This window comes from Lepidochelys kempii, chromosome 13, assembly GCF_965140285.1.
Source record: "Lepidochelys kempii isolate rLepKem1 chromosome 13, rLepKem1.hap1, whole genome shotgun sequence".
In the NCBI taxonomy this organism is placed as follows: domain Eukaryota; kingdom Metazoa; phylum Chordata; order Testudines; family Cheloniidae; genus Lepidochelys; species Lepidochelys kempii.
In genome coordinates this window covers 41,678,545-41,690,824 of record NC_136392.1, presented here as the reverse complement: position 1 = coordinate 41,690,824, position 12,280 = coordinate 41,678,545, and positions in this window count along the sequence as shown.

Sequence of the window (12,280 nt, the reverse complement as noted above, 5' to 3'; positions counted from 1 at the left end):
TATGAGTCCACAGTGCAACACTGTTGCAAAAAAGCAAACATCATGCTGGGATGTATTAGGACGAGTGTTGTAAGCAAGACAGAGAAGTAGTTCTTCCACTTTACTCTGCACTGATTAGACCTCAACTGGAGTATTGTCGAACCAGCTGAGCAGGGGGGGACAGCAGAGCAGCACACAGCAGGAGTTTGCCTGGGATTGGTGAGTATCGGAGTGCAGTGCCTGTTTGCTGAGTAAGTATCCCAGCGTGTGTTTGCTGGGAGGGCAGTGTGAGAGCCTGAGCGAGTGTCTGATTGGCTGGTAGCCTGCAGGGGGCGGGCAGTGGGGCTGTCTGTTTGTTTCAGGGAAGCCTGGCTGTTTAAAAATAGCCAGAGCTTCCCAACCAGCTGAGCAGCAGGGGACAACAGAGCAGCACACAGCAGGAGTTTGCCTGGGAGTTCGCCTGGAGTGAGCCCAGTGAGGCTTACATCTTGCCAACTTCTCTGAGGAAGCTCATAGTAAGAAGGTGGTATGGAAGGGAGGGGTTCAGCTATTGTGACCTGCACTGGATGTGCCATGTTTGTCTTTCTTCCACAGGACAGAAGCGACTTTGTGTGTACAAAGTGCAAGCTAGTCTCCATACTGGAAGAGAAGATTGAAGGTCTAGAGCAACAGATAACGACCCTGTGTTGCATACGAGAAAGGAAGGATTTTCTGGACAAAAGTCAGGATATGCTTCTACGGGGACAAAGCTCTAAAGATTTAGAGCAGGTTGCACATTGGAGCCAAGAGGCCAGAGAAGAAGCTTGGCAACATGTGACCTCCAGAAGAAGGGGGAATGTCCGGGTTCCAGCAACGCAGACACAGGTAACTAACTGCTTTCATGTTCTCTCCACAGGTACCGTTGCAGGGAGGGGACCAGATGATACGTCTGGGACGAGAAAGCAGAAGGAGACTCCGCTGGTTGGAAGGCATGAGATGCGCTGTCCTGAGATGGGGGGTTCCATGACCACCACTCCCAAGAGAAGGAGGTGGGTGGTGGTGGTCGGGGACTCTCTCCTCAGGGGGACTGAGTCATCTATCTGCCGCCCTGACCGGGAAAACCGAGAAGTCTGCTGCTTGCCGGGGGCTAAGATTCGCGATGTGACGGAGAGACTGCCGAGACTCATCAAGCCCTCGGATCGCTACCCCTTCCTGCTTCTCCACGTGGGCACCAAATGATACTGCCAAGAATGACCTTGAGCGGATCACTGCGGACTACGTGGCTCTGGGAAGAAGGATAAAGAGTTTGAGGCGCAGGTGGTGTTCTCATCCATCCTCCCCGTGGAAGGAAAAGGCCTGGGTAGGGACCGCCGAATAGTGGAAGTCAACGAATGGCTATGCAGGTGGTGTCTGAGAGAAGGCTTTGGATTCTTTGACCATGGGATGGTGTTCCATGAAGGAGGAGTGCTGGGCAGAGACGGGCTCCACCTTACGAAGAGAGGGAAGAGCATCTTTGTGAGCAGGCTAGCTAACTTAGTGAGGAGGGCTTTAAACTAGGTTCACCGGGGGAAGGAAACCAAAGCCCTGAGGTAAGTGGGAAAGCGGGATACCGGGAGGAAGCACAGGCAGGAATGTCTGTGAGAAGAGGGCTCCTGCCTCATATTGAGAATGAGGGGCGATCAGCAGGCTCTCTCAAGTGCTTATATACGAATGCACAAAGCCTTGGAAACAAACAGGGAGAACTGGAGGTCCTGGTGATGTCAAGGAATTATGACGTGATTGGAATAACAGAGACTTGGTGGGATAACTCACATGACTGGAGTACTGTCATGGATGGTTATAAACTGTTCAGGAAGGACAGGCAGGGCAGAAAAGGTGGGGGAGTAGCACTGTATGTAAGGGAGCAGTATGACTGCTCAGAGCTCCAGTACGATAATCCAGAGACACTCAGGTTTTTCTGCAGTAAGTTTAGAAGTGTGAGCAACAGGAGTGATGTAGTGGTGGGAGTCTGCTATAGACCACCGGACCAGGGGGATGAGGTGAATGAGGCTTTCTTCCGGCAGCTCACGGAAGCTACTAGATCGCACGCCCTGGTTCTCATGGGTGACTTCAATTTTCCTGGTATCTGCTGGGAGAGCAGTACAGCAGTGCATAGACAATCCAGGAAGTTTTTGGAAAGCGTAGGGGACAATTTCCTGGTGCAAGTGCTAGAGGAGCCAACTAGGGGGGGGAGCTTTTCTTGACCTGCTGCTCACAAACCGGGAAGAATTAGTAGGGGAAGCAAAAGTGGATGGGAATCTGGGAGGCAGTGACCATGAGTTGGATGAGTTCAGGATCCTGACACAGGGAAGAAAGGTAAGCAGCAGGATACGGACCCTGGACTTCAGGAAAACAGACTTCGACTCCCTCAGGGAACGGATGGGTAGGATCCCCTGGGGGACTAACATGAAGGGGAAAGGAGCCCAGGAGAGCTGGCTGTATTTCAAGGAATCCCTGTTGAGGTTACAGGGACAAACCATCCCGATGTGTCAAAAGAATAGTAAATATGGCAGGCGACCAGCTTGGCTTAACGGTGAAATCCTAGCAGATCTTAAACATAAAAAAAGAAGCTTACAAGAAGTGGAAGGTTGGGCATATGTGTTAAGGAAAAGTTTGCACATGTGACTCCATTTTGGTTTGGGGCCCACCATTGTTTAAATGCCAGCACATCATACACCAGGAGGAGTAATCCTTAGATATTGAATCCCTGTGAAAATCCTCCTCCTTGTCTCCAGCCTGCCTTGACTCCCAATATCTGGTTTTTGTCGGTCTCTAACTCCCTGTCTCTTGGCCTTGATGTGAGGCCTCCCATCCTGATAATAAAAGTTACTGATGCATAGCTTTAGGACCATGCTGTGTAATTAACATACTGGTATAGCACGAGGAATGCACCAAGCAGGGATAGGTGGTAGATAAGACAAGGGTTTGTTTATTGGCTAAGGTTTCCGATGCATGAGGGCAACATGCTTTGCTAAAAGGTATATAACCTTTGTATAATCTGCATTCAGGGTCCCCTCCTGGCTAGCAGGGGGGCACCATGCTCGAGCATAATAAACTTAGTGTCTTTTGGGAACTCTGCAGTTATGGACTTTGTTTCTGTGCCTCAGCCTAGATTCAAACTGTGTGTGTCCTACGAGGTGTAATTCGCAGCACTGGTGTGCGTGTTCTACCAGGTGTAATTTGTAACATATGACCTGGGAAGAGTATAAAAATATTGCTTGGGCATGTAGGAATGAAATTAGGAGGGCCAAATCACACCTGGAGCTGCAGCTAGTGAGAGATGTTAAGAGTAACAAGAAGGGTTTCTTCAGGTATGTTGGCAACAAGAAGAAAGCCAAGGAATGTGTGGGCCCCTTAATGAATGAGGGAGGCAACCTAGTGACGGAGGATGTGGAAAAAGCTAATGTACTCAATGCTTTTTTTGCCTCTGTCTTCACGAACAAGGTCAGCTCCCAGACTGCTGTGCTGGGCATCACAACATGGGGAATAGATGGCCAGCCCTCTGTGGAGAAAGAGGTGGTTAGGGACTATTTAGAAAAACTGGACGTGCACAAGTCCATGGGGCTGGATGAGTTGCATCCGAGAGTGCTAAAGGAACTGGTGGCTGTGACTGCAGAGCCATTGGCCATTATCTTTGAAAACTCGTGGTGAACCGGGGAAGTCCCGGATGACTGGAAAAAGGCTAATGTAGTGCCAATCTTTAAAAAAGGGAAGAAGGAAGATCCTGGGAACTACAGGCCAGTCAGCCTCACTTCAGTCCCCGGAAAAATCATGGAGCAGGTCCTCAAAGAATCAATCCTGAAGCACTTACATGAGAGGAAAGTGATCAGGAACAGTTAGCATGGATTCACCAAGGGAAGGTCATGCCTCACTAATCTAATCGCCTTCTAGGATGAGATTACTGGTTCTGTGGATGAAGGGAAAGCAGTTGATGTATTGTATCTTGACTTGAGCAAAGCTTTTGACATGGTCTCCCACAGTATTCTTGTCAGCAAGTTAAGGAAGTATGGGCTGGATGAATGCACCATAAGGTGGGTAGAAAGTTGGCTAGATTGTCGGGCTCAACGGGTAGTGATCAATGGCTCCATGTCTAGTTGGCAGCCGGTGTCAAGTGGAGTGCCTCAGGGGTTGGTCCTGGGGCCGGTTTTGTTCAATATCTTCGTAAATGATCTGGAGGATGGTGTGGATTGCACTCTCAGCAAATTTGTGGATGATACTAAACTGGGAGGAGTGGTAGATATACTGGAGGGCAGGGATAAGATACAGAGGGACCTAGACAAATTGGAGGATTGGGCCAAAAGAAATCTGATGAGGTTCAATAAGGATAAGTGCAGGGTCCTGCACTTAGGATGGAAGAACCCAATGCACCGCTACAGACTAGGGACCGAATGGCTAGGCAGCAGTTCTGCGGAAAAGGACATGGGGTGACAGTGGACGAGAAGCTGGATATGAGCCAGCAGTGTGCCCTTGTTGCCAAGAAGGCCAATGGCATTTTGGGATATATAAGTAGGGGCATAGCGAGCAGATCGAGGGACGTGATCGTCCCCATCTATTCAACATTGGTGAGGCCTCATCTGAAGTACTGTGTCCAGTTTTGGGCCCCACACTACAAGAAGGATGTGGATAAATTGGAGAGAGTCCAGCGAAGGGCAACAAAAATGATTAGAGGTCTGGAACACATGAGTTATGAGGAGAGGCTGAGGGAACTGGGATTGTTTAGTCTGCAGAAGAGAAGAATGAGGGGGGATTTGATAGCTGCTTTCAACTACCTGAGAGGTAGTTCCAGAGAGGATGGTTCTAGACTATTCTCAGTGGTGGAAGAGGACAGGACAAGGAGTAATGGTCTCAAGTTGCAGTGGGGGAGGTTCAGGTTGGATATTAGGAAAAACTTTTTCACTAGGAGGGTGGTGAAACACTGGAATGCGTTGCCTAGGGAGGTGGTGGAATCTCCTTCCTTAGAAGTTTTTAAGGTCAGGCTTGACAAAGCCCTGGCTGGGGTGATTTAATTGGGGATGGGTCCTGCTTTTGAGCAGGGGGTTGGACTAGATGACCTCCTGAGGTCCCTTCCAACCCAGATATTCTATGATTCTATGACTGTGTCCAGTTCTGGCCACCACATTTCAGGAAAGATGTGGACAAATTGGAGGAAGTCCAGAGAAGAGTGACACAAATGATTAAAGGTCTAGAAAACATGACCTATGAGGGAAGATAGAAATAAATGGGTTTGTTTAGTCTGAAAAAGAGAAGACTGATAGGGGACATGATAACAGTTTTCAAATATCTAAAAGTTTCTTACAAGGAGGAGGGAGAAAAATTGTTCTCCTTAACCTCTGAGGATAGGACAAGAAGCAATGGGCTTAAATTGCAGCAAGGGAGGTTTATGAAAAAAATCCTAACTTTCATGGTGGTTAGGCACTGGAATAAATTGCCTAGGGGGGTTGTGGAATCTCCATCATTGGAGATTTTTAAAAGCAGGTTGGACAAACACCTGTCAGGGATGGTCTAGATGGTGCTGGTCCTGCTATGAGTGCAAGGGACTGGACAAGATGACCTCTTGAGGACCCTTCCACTTCTATGACTCTACCAAAAACTACAATATTCCCAGATACTTTGATGTTTATGTGATGAGGGATCGATAGATGGACAGACAGATAAAATTGTGAAGTGACCATAGATAGTGCTAGAAAAAAAAATGATTCACAAATGTAGCATATCACCTTCTGCGAAACGAAACTCCCCCCATTTAGCGAGTATTGAGTCTAAATAAATAAGATTTCACTTCACCGCCTGGTAACACCAGTCTTTTGCAATTGATAATTAAATGTACAGTAGGGATTAACTCTTTTGGGAAAGGTTTCAGAGGAGTAGCCATGTTAGTCTATATCAGCAAAAACAACAAGGAGTCCTGTTGCACCTTAGAGACTAACAAATTTATTTGGGCAAAAGCTTTCATGGGCTAAAACCCACTTCATTAGATGCATGGAGTGACAAATACAGTAGGCAGGTATAAATATTGAGCACATGAAAAGATGGGAGTTGCCTGACCAAGTGAGGGGTCAGTGCTAATGAGGCCCATTCATTTCAGGGTGGATGTGGCCCATTCCCAACAGTTGACAAGAAGGTGTGAGTATTAACAGAGGGAAAATTACTTTTTGTAATGAACCATCCACTCCCAGTCTTTATTCAGGCCTAATTTGATGGTGTCAAGTTTGCAAATTAATTCCAGTTCTGCAATTTCTCCTTGAAGTCTTTTTCTGAAATTTTTGTTGTTGAAGAATGGTGACTTTTAAGTCTGTTATTTAGTGTCCAGGGAGATTGAAGTGTTCTCCTACTGTTTTTTGAATGTTACAATTCTTGATGTCTGATTTGTGGACATTTTGCGTAGAGACTGTCTGGTTTGGCCAATATACATGGCGGAGGGGCATTGCTGGTACATGATGGCATATATCACATTGGTAGATGTGCAGGTGAATGAGCCCCTGAAAGTGTGGCTGATCTGGTTAGTTCCTATGATGGTGTCTCTTGAAAAGATACCTGGACAGATTTGGCAACGGGCTTTGTTGCAAGGATAGGTTCCTGGGTTAGTGGTTCTGTTGTGTGGTGTGTAATTGCTGGTGAGTATTTGCTTCAGGTTGGGGGGCTGTCTGTGAGTGAGGACTGGCCTGTCTCCCAAGGTCTGGGAGAGTGAGGGATAATTTTCCAGGATAGGCTGTAGATCACTGATGTGCGGGAGAGATTTCAGCTGTGGTCTGTATGTGATGTCAGTGGTGTTCTGTTATTTCCCTTGTTGGGCCTGTCCTGTAGTAGGTGACTTCTGGGTACCCTTCTGGCTCTGTCAATATGTTTCTTCACTTCAGCAGGTGGATATTGTAGTTGTAAGAACACTTGATAGAGAAACTGTAAGTGTGTCTCTGTCTGAGGCATTGGAGTACATGTGGTTGTATCTTAGAGCTTGGCTGTAGACAATGGATCATGTGATGTGGTCTGGATGAAAGCTGGAGGCATATAGGTAAGTACAGTGGCCAGTAGGTTTCTAGTATAGGGTGGTATTTATGTGACCATCACTTATTTCCACTGTAGTGTCCAGAAAGTGGATCTCTTGTGTGGACTGGTCCAGGCTGAGGTTGATGGTGGGGTGGAAATTGTTGAAATCCAGGTGGAATTCTTCAAAGGCTTCTTTACCATAGGTCCATATGATGAAGATGTCATCAATGTAGCATAAGAGGAGGGACACTAGGGGATGAGAGCTGAGGGTTAGTGTGCTGTTCAGTGGTGTGGTGGAAATGTACCATGTTCTTGGGTCTGGTGGGGCAAACGGAGGCAAAGAGATAGTACAGACTCTTCTGTTGAGCTAAGAGTCTAGCTGGATAGATTAACAATATTGCTGGGTGAGTTAAGGGTACCACTGTTATGGCCCCTTGTGGAACGTGGGAGTTTAGATAGTTTTGTGTCCTTTTTCCTCTGTAGAGAAGCAAAGTGTGTGTTATAAATGTTTGTCTAGTTTTTGTAAAGTCCAGCCACGAGGAAGTTTGGGGTTTTTTATGAGAGTCTCCAGTTTTGAGACCTCATTCTTGATCTTCTCCTGTTTGCTGTAGAGGATGTTGATCAGGTGGTTCTGCAGTATCTTTGAGAGTGTGTGGCACAATCTCTCACCATAGTCTGAGTGGTATGTTGATTGTAATGGATTTTTTTACCTTCAGTCCTCTTGGTATTATGTCCATCTGTTTGCATTTGGAAAAGAAGATGATGTGTCTGTATCTGCACGATTTTTTTCATGAAGTTGATGGATTTCCACTTCATATGGCTAAATTCAGTGCCTTGCATGGTGACAGGTTTCAGAGTGGTAGCCATGTTAGTCTGTATCAGGAAAAACAATGAGGAGTCCTTGTGGCACCTTAGAGACTAGCCCCATACAATAAATACTACACTCCAGGCTATGTGTGTAGGCAATGGGGCAGGGGGATATGGGGTGTGCTTCCATGTTGTGGAGAGGAGAGGGGAGATCAGGGAAGAAAAGAGATGACTAAACCGTTTGGGGCCAAATTTACAAAGGTCTCTGTGTGACTAATTGTTTACCTAGGTGACAAGTGAGATTTGATCCTTCAGAAAAAGTTCTAGGAAAATCCCCTTCAGAGGGAACCATGAGGCACAATATGAGGTTAAAAAAAATCCATGAATATAAACCAACTTTTCCTATGAGATCAGCACCTCTGTTGTATTATTTGAATGTGACTATTATTGGCATGTGAAAAGGAAAAAAGAAAGAAAGAATACAACCAGATTATTTATAAGACAATCACTGTGTTGCTACAGCAACACAACTCTGCACTGCCTGCCCAGGGATAGATAGATGAGGGGAAAGTCCTCTCTGTGTTGGGATAGAGGTGTGTACAGAAAGTTGCCTGACCCGCAAAGTTATCAGAACCCCCCCTTTGATAACATGATTTTCCTCCCCTGCAGACGCTTTGTTCCTAGGGGGCACAGCGGAGTCTAAGAAATAATACAAATGACAATATTTTCCCACCCCACGGGTTCTGTTCTCTTCTGCCACCTACCTACCTGCCCCTAAGCCCTCAAGCTCAAGCATCTGTGGCAGCACCAACCAGAAGCATTTGCAGAGCAGAGAAAGTCACTTGTATGTAGTCAGCTGTATGGGATTCGTGGAGGTGGGGTCCCTAGTTCAGAGACTGCATAAACCTTTGTGAGGCTTTTCCTGTGGTTTGAAACCGTTCTCTTCCCTGCACAGAGACTGCTGGATACAGAGGCAGATCAGTTCTTTTTTTGGTGTGAGGACTTAGCACAGTGGTTTCAGTCTTGGCTATTCTGATCCTGTTTGTGCAGAGTAAGATTCCATTAGACAACCTGAGAAAAAAGTAAAGGAGTACTTGTGGCACCTTAGAGACTAACCAATTTGAGCATGAGCTTTCGTGAGCTACAGCTCACTTCATTGGATGCATACCGTGGAAACTGCAGCAGACTTTATATATACACAGAGAATATGAAACAATACCTCCTCCCACCCCACTGTCCTGCTGGTAATAGCTTATCTAAAGTGATCATCGGGTTGGGCCATTTCCAGCACAAATCCAGGTTTTCTCACCCTCCACCCCCCCACACAAACTCACTCTCCTGCTGGTAATAGCTCATCCAAACTGACCACTCTCCAAGTTTAAATCCAAGTTAAACCAGAACATCGGGGGGGGGGAGGAGTTGGAAAAAACAAGAGGAAATAGGCTACCTTGCATAATGACTTAGCCACTCCCAGTCTCTATTTAAGCCTAAATTAATAGTATCCAATTTGCAAATGAATTCCAATTCAGCAGTTTCTCACTGGAGTCTGGATTTGAAGTTTTTTGTTTTAAGATAGTGACCTTCATGTCTGTGATTGCGTGACCAGAGAGATTGAAGTGTTCTCCGACTGGTTTATGAATGTTATAATTCTTGACATCTGATTTGTGTCCATTTATTCTTTTACGTAGAGACTGTCCAGTTTGACCAATGTACATGGCAGAGGGGCATTGCTGGCACATGATGGCATCTATCACATTGGTGGATGTGCAGGTGAACGAGCCTCTGATAGTGTGGCTGATGTGATTAGGCCCTGTGATGGTGTCCCCTGAATAGATATGTGGGCACAATTGGCAACGGGCTTTGTTGCAAGGATAAGTTCCTGGGTTAGTGGTTCTGTTGTGTGGTATGTGGTTGTTGGTGAGTATTTGCTTCAGGTTGCGGGGCTGTCTGTAGGCAAGGACTGGCCTGTCTCCCAAGATTTGTGAGAGTGTTGGGTCATCCTTTAGGATAGGTTGTAGATCCTTAATAATGCGTTGGAGGGGTTTTAGTTGGGGGCTGAAGGTGACGGCTAGTGGCGTTCTGTTATTTTCTTTGTTAGGCCTGTCCTGTAGTAGGTAACTTCTGGGAATTCTTCTGGCTCTATCAATCTGTTTCTTTACTTCTGCAGGTGGGTATTGTAGTTGTAAGAAAGCTTGACAGAGATCTTGTAGGTGTTTGTCTCTGTCTGAGGGGTTGGAGCAATTGCGGTTGTATCGCAGAGCTTGGCTGTAGATGATGGATCATGTGGTGTGGTCAGGGTGAAATCTGGAGGCATGCAGGTAGGAATAGCGGTCAGTAGGTTTCCGGTATAGGGTGGTGTTTATGTGACCATTGTTTGTTAGCACTGTAGTGTCCAGGAAGTGGATCTCTTGTGTGGACTGGACCAGGCTGAGGTTGGTGGTGGGATGGAAATTGTTGAAATCATGGTGGAATTCCTCAAGGGCTTCTTTTATATATACACAGAGAATATGAAACAATACCTCCTCCCACCTCACTGTCCTGCTGGTGGCTGAACTTTGTGACTTTGTCCTTACCCATAACTATTTCACATTTGGGGACAATGTATACCTTCAGATCAGCGGCACTGCTATGGGTACCCGCATGGCCCCACAGTATGCCAACATTTTTATGGCTGATTTAGAACAACGCTTCCTCAGCTCTCGTCCCCTAAAGCCCCTACTCTACTTGAGCTATATTGATGACATCTTCATCATCTGGACCCATGGAAAAGAAGCCCTTGAGGAATTCCACCATGATTTCAACAATTTCCATCCCACCACCAACCTCAGCCTGGTCCAGTCCACACAAGAGATCCACTTCCTGGACACTACAGTGCTAACAAACAATGGTCACATAAACACCACCCTATACCGGAAACCTACTGACCACTATTCCTACCTGCATGCCTCCAGATTTCACCCTGACCACACCACACAATCCATCATCTACAGCCAAGCTCTGCGATACAGCCGCATTTGCTCTAACCCCTCAGACAGAGACAAACACCTACAAGATCTCTGTCAAGCTTTCTTACAACTACAATACCCACCTGCAGAAGTAAAGAAACAGATTGATAGAGCCAGAAGAGTTCCCAGAAGTCACCTACTACAGGCCAGGCCTAACAAAGAAAATAACAGAACACCACTAGCCGTCACCTTCAGCCCCCAACTAAAACCCCTCCAACGCATTATTAAGGATCTACAACCTATCCTAAAGGATGACCCAACACTCTCACAAATCTTGGGAGACAGGCCAGTCCTTGCCTACAGACAGCCCCGCAACCTGAAGCAAATACTCACCAACAACCACATACCACACAACAGAACCACTAACCCAGGAACTTATCCTTGCAACAAAGCCCGTTGCCAATTGTGCCCACATATCTATTCAGGGGACACCATCACAGGGCCTAATCACATCAGCCACACTATCAGAGGCTCGTTCACCTGCACATCCACCAATGTGATAGATGCCATCATGTGCCAGCAATGCCCCTCTGCCATGTACATTGGTCAAACTGGACAGTCTCTACGTAAAAGAATAAATGGACACAAATCAGATGTCAAGAATTATAACATTCATAAACCAGTCGGAGAACACTTCAATCTCTCTGGTCACGCAATCACAGACATGAAGGTCACTATCTTAAAACAAAAAAACTTCAAATCCAGACTCCAGTGAGAAACTGCTGAATTGGAATTCATTTGCAAATTGGATACTATTAATTTAGGCTTAAATAGAGACTGGGAGTGGCTAAGTCATTATGCAAGGTAGCGTATTTCCTCTTGTTTTCTCCAACTCCCCCTCCCCCCCCAGATGTTCTGGTTTAACTTGGATTTAAACTTGGAGAGTGGTCAGTTTGGATGAGCTATTACCAGCAGGAGAGTGAGTTTGTGTGTGTGGTTTTTGGGAGGGGGGGTGAGAGAACCTGGATTTGTGCAGGAAATGGCCCAACTTGATTATCATGCACATTGTGTAAAGAGTTGTCACTTTGGATGGGCTATCACCAGCAGGAGAGTGAATTTGTGTGGGGGGGTGGAGGGTGAGAAAACCTGGATTTGTGCTGGAAATGGCCCAACCCGATGATCACTTTAGATAAGCTATTACCAGCAGGACAGTGGGGTGGGAGGAGGTATTGTTTCATATTCTCTGTGTATATATAAAGTCTGCTGCAGTTTCCATGGTATGCATCCGATGAAGTGAGCTGTAGCTCACGAAAGCTCATGCTCAAATAAATTGGTTAGTCTCTAAGGTGCCACAAGTACTCCTTTTCTTTTTGCGAATACAGACTAACACGGCTGTTACTCTGAAACCTGAGAAAAAAGTATTTTCTTCAATGAGATAACCCTGTCTCTATCACTGCATTTGTCTCAAAGCCTAAATTCTGGTCTGTGGTCATTATCTCTGAGTTTATCTATCCTGTGTCCAATATTTCTGTATGCATCCAGGATGT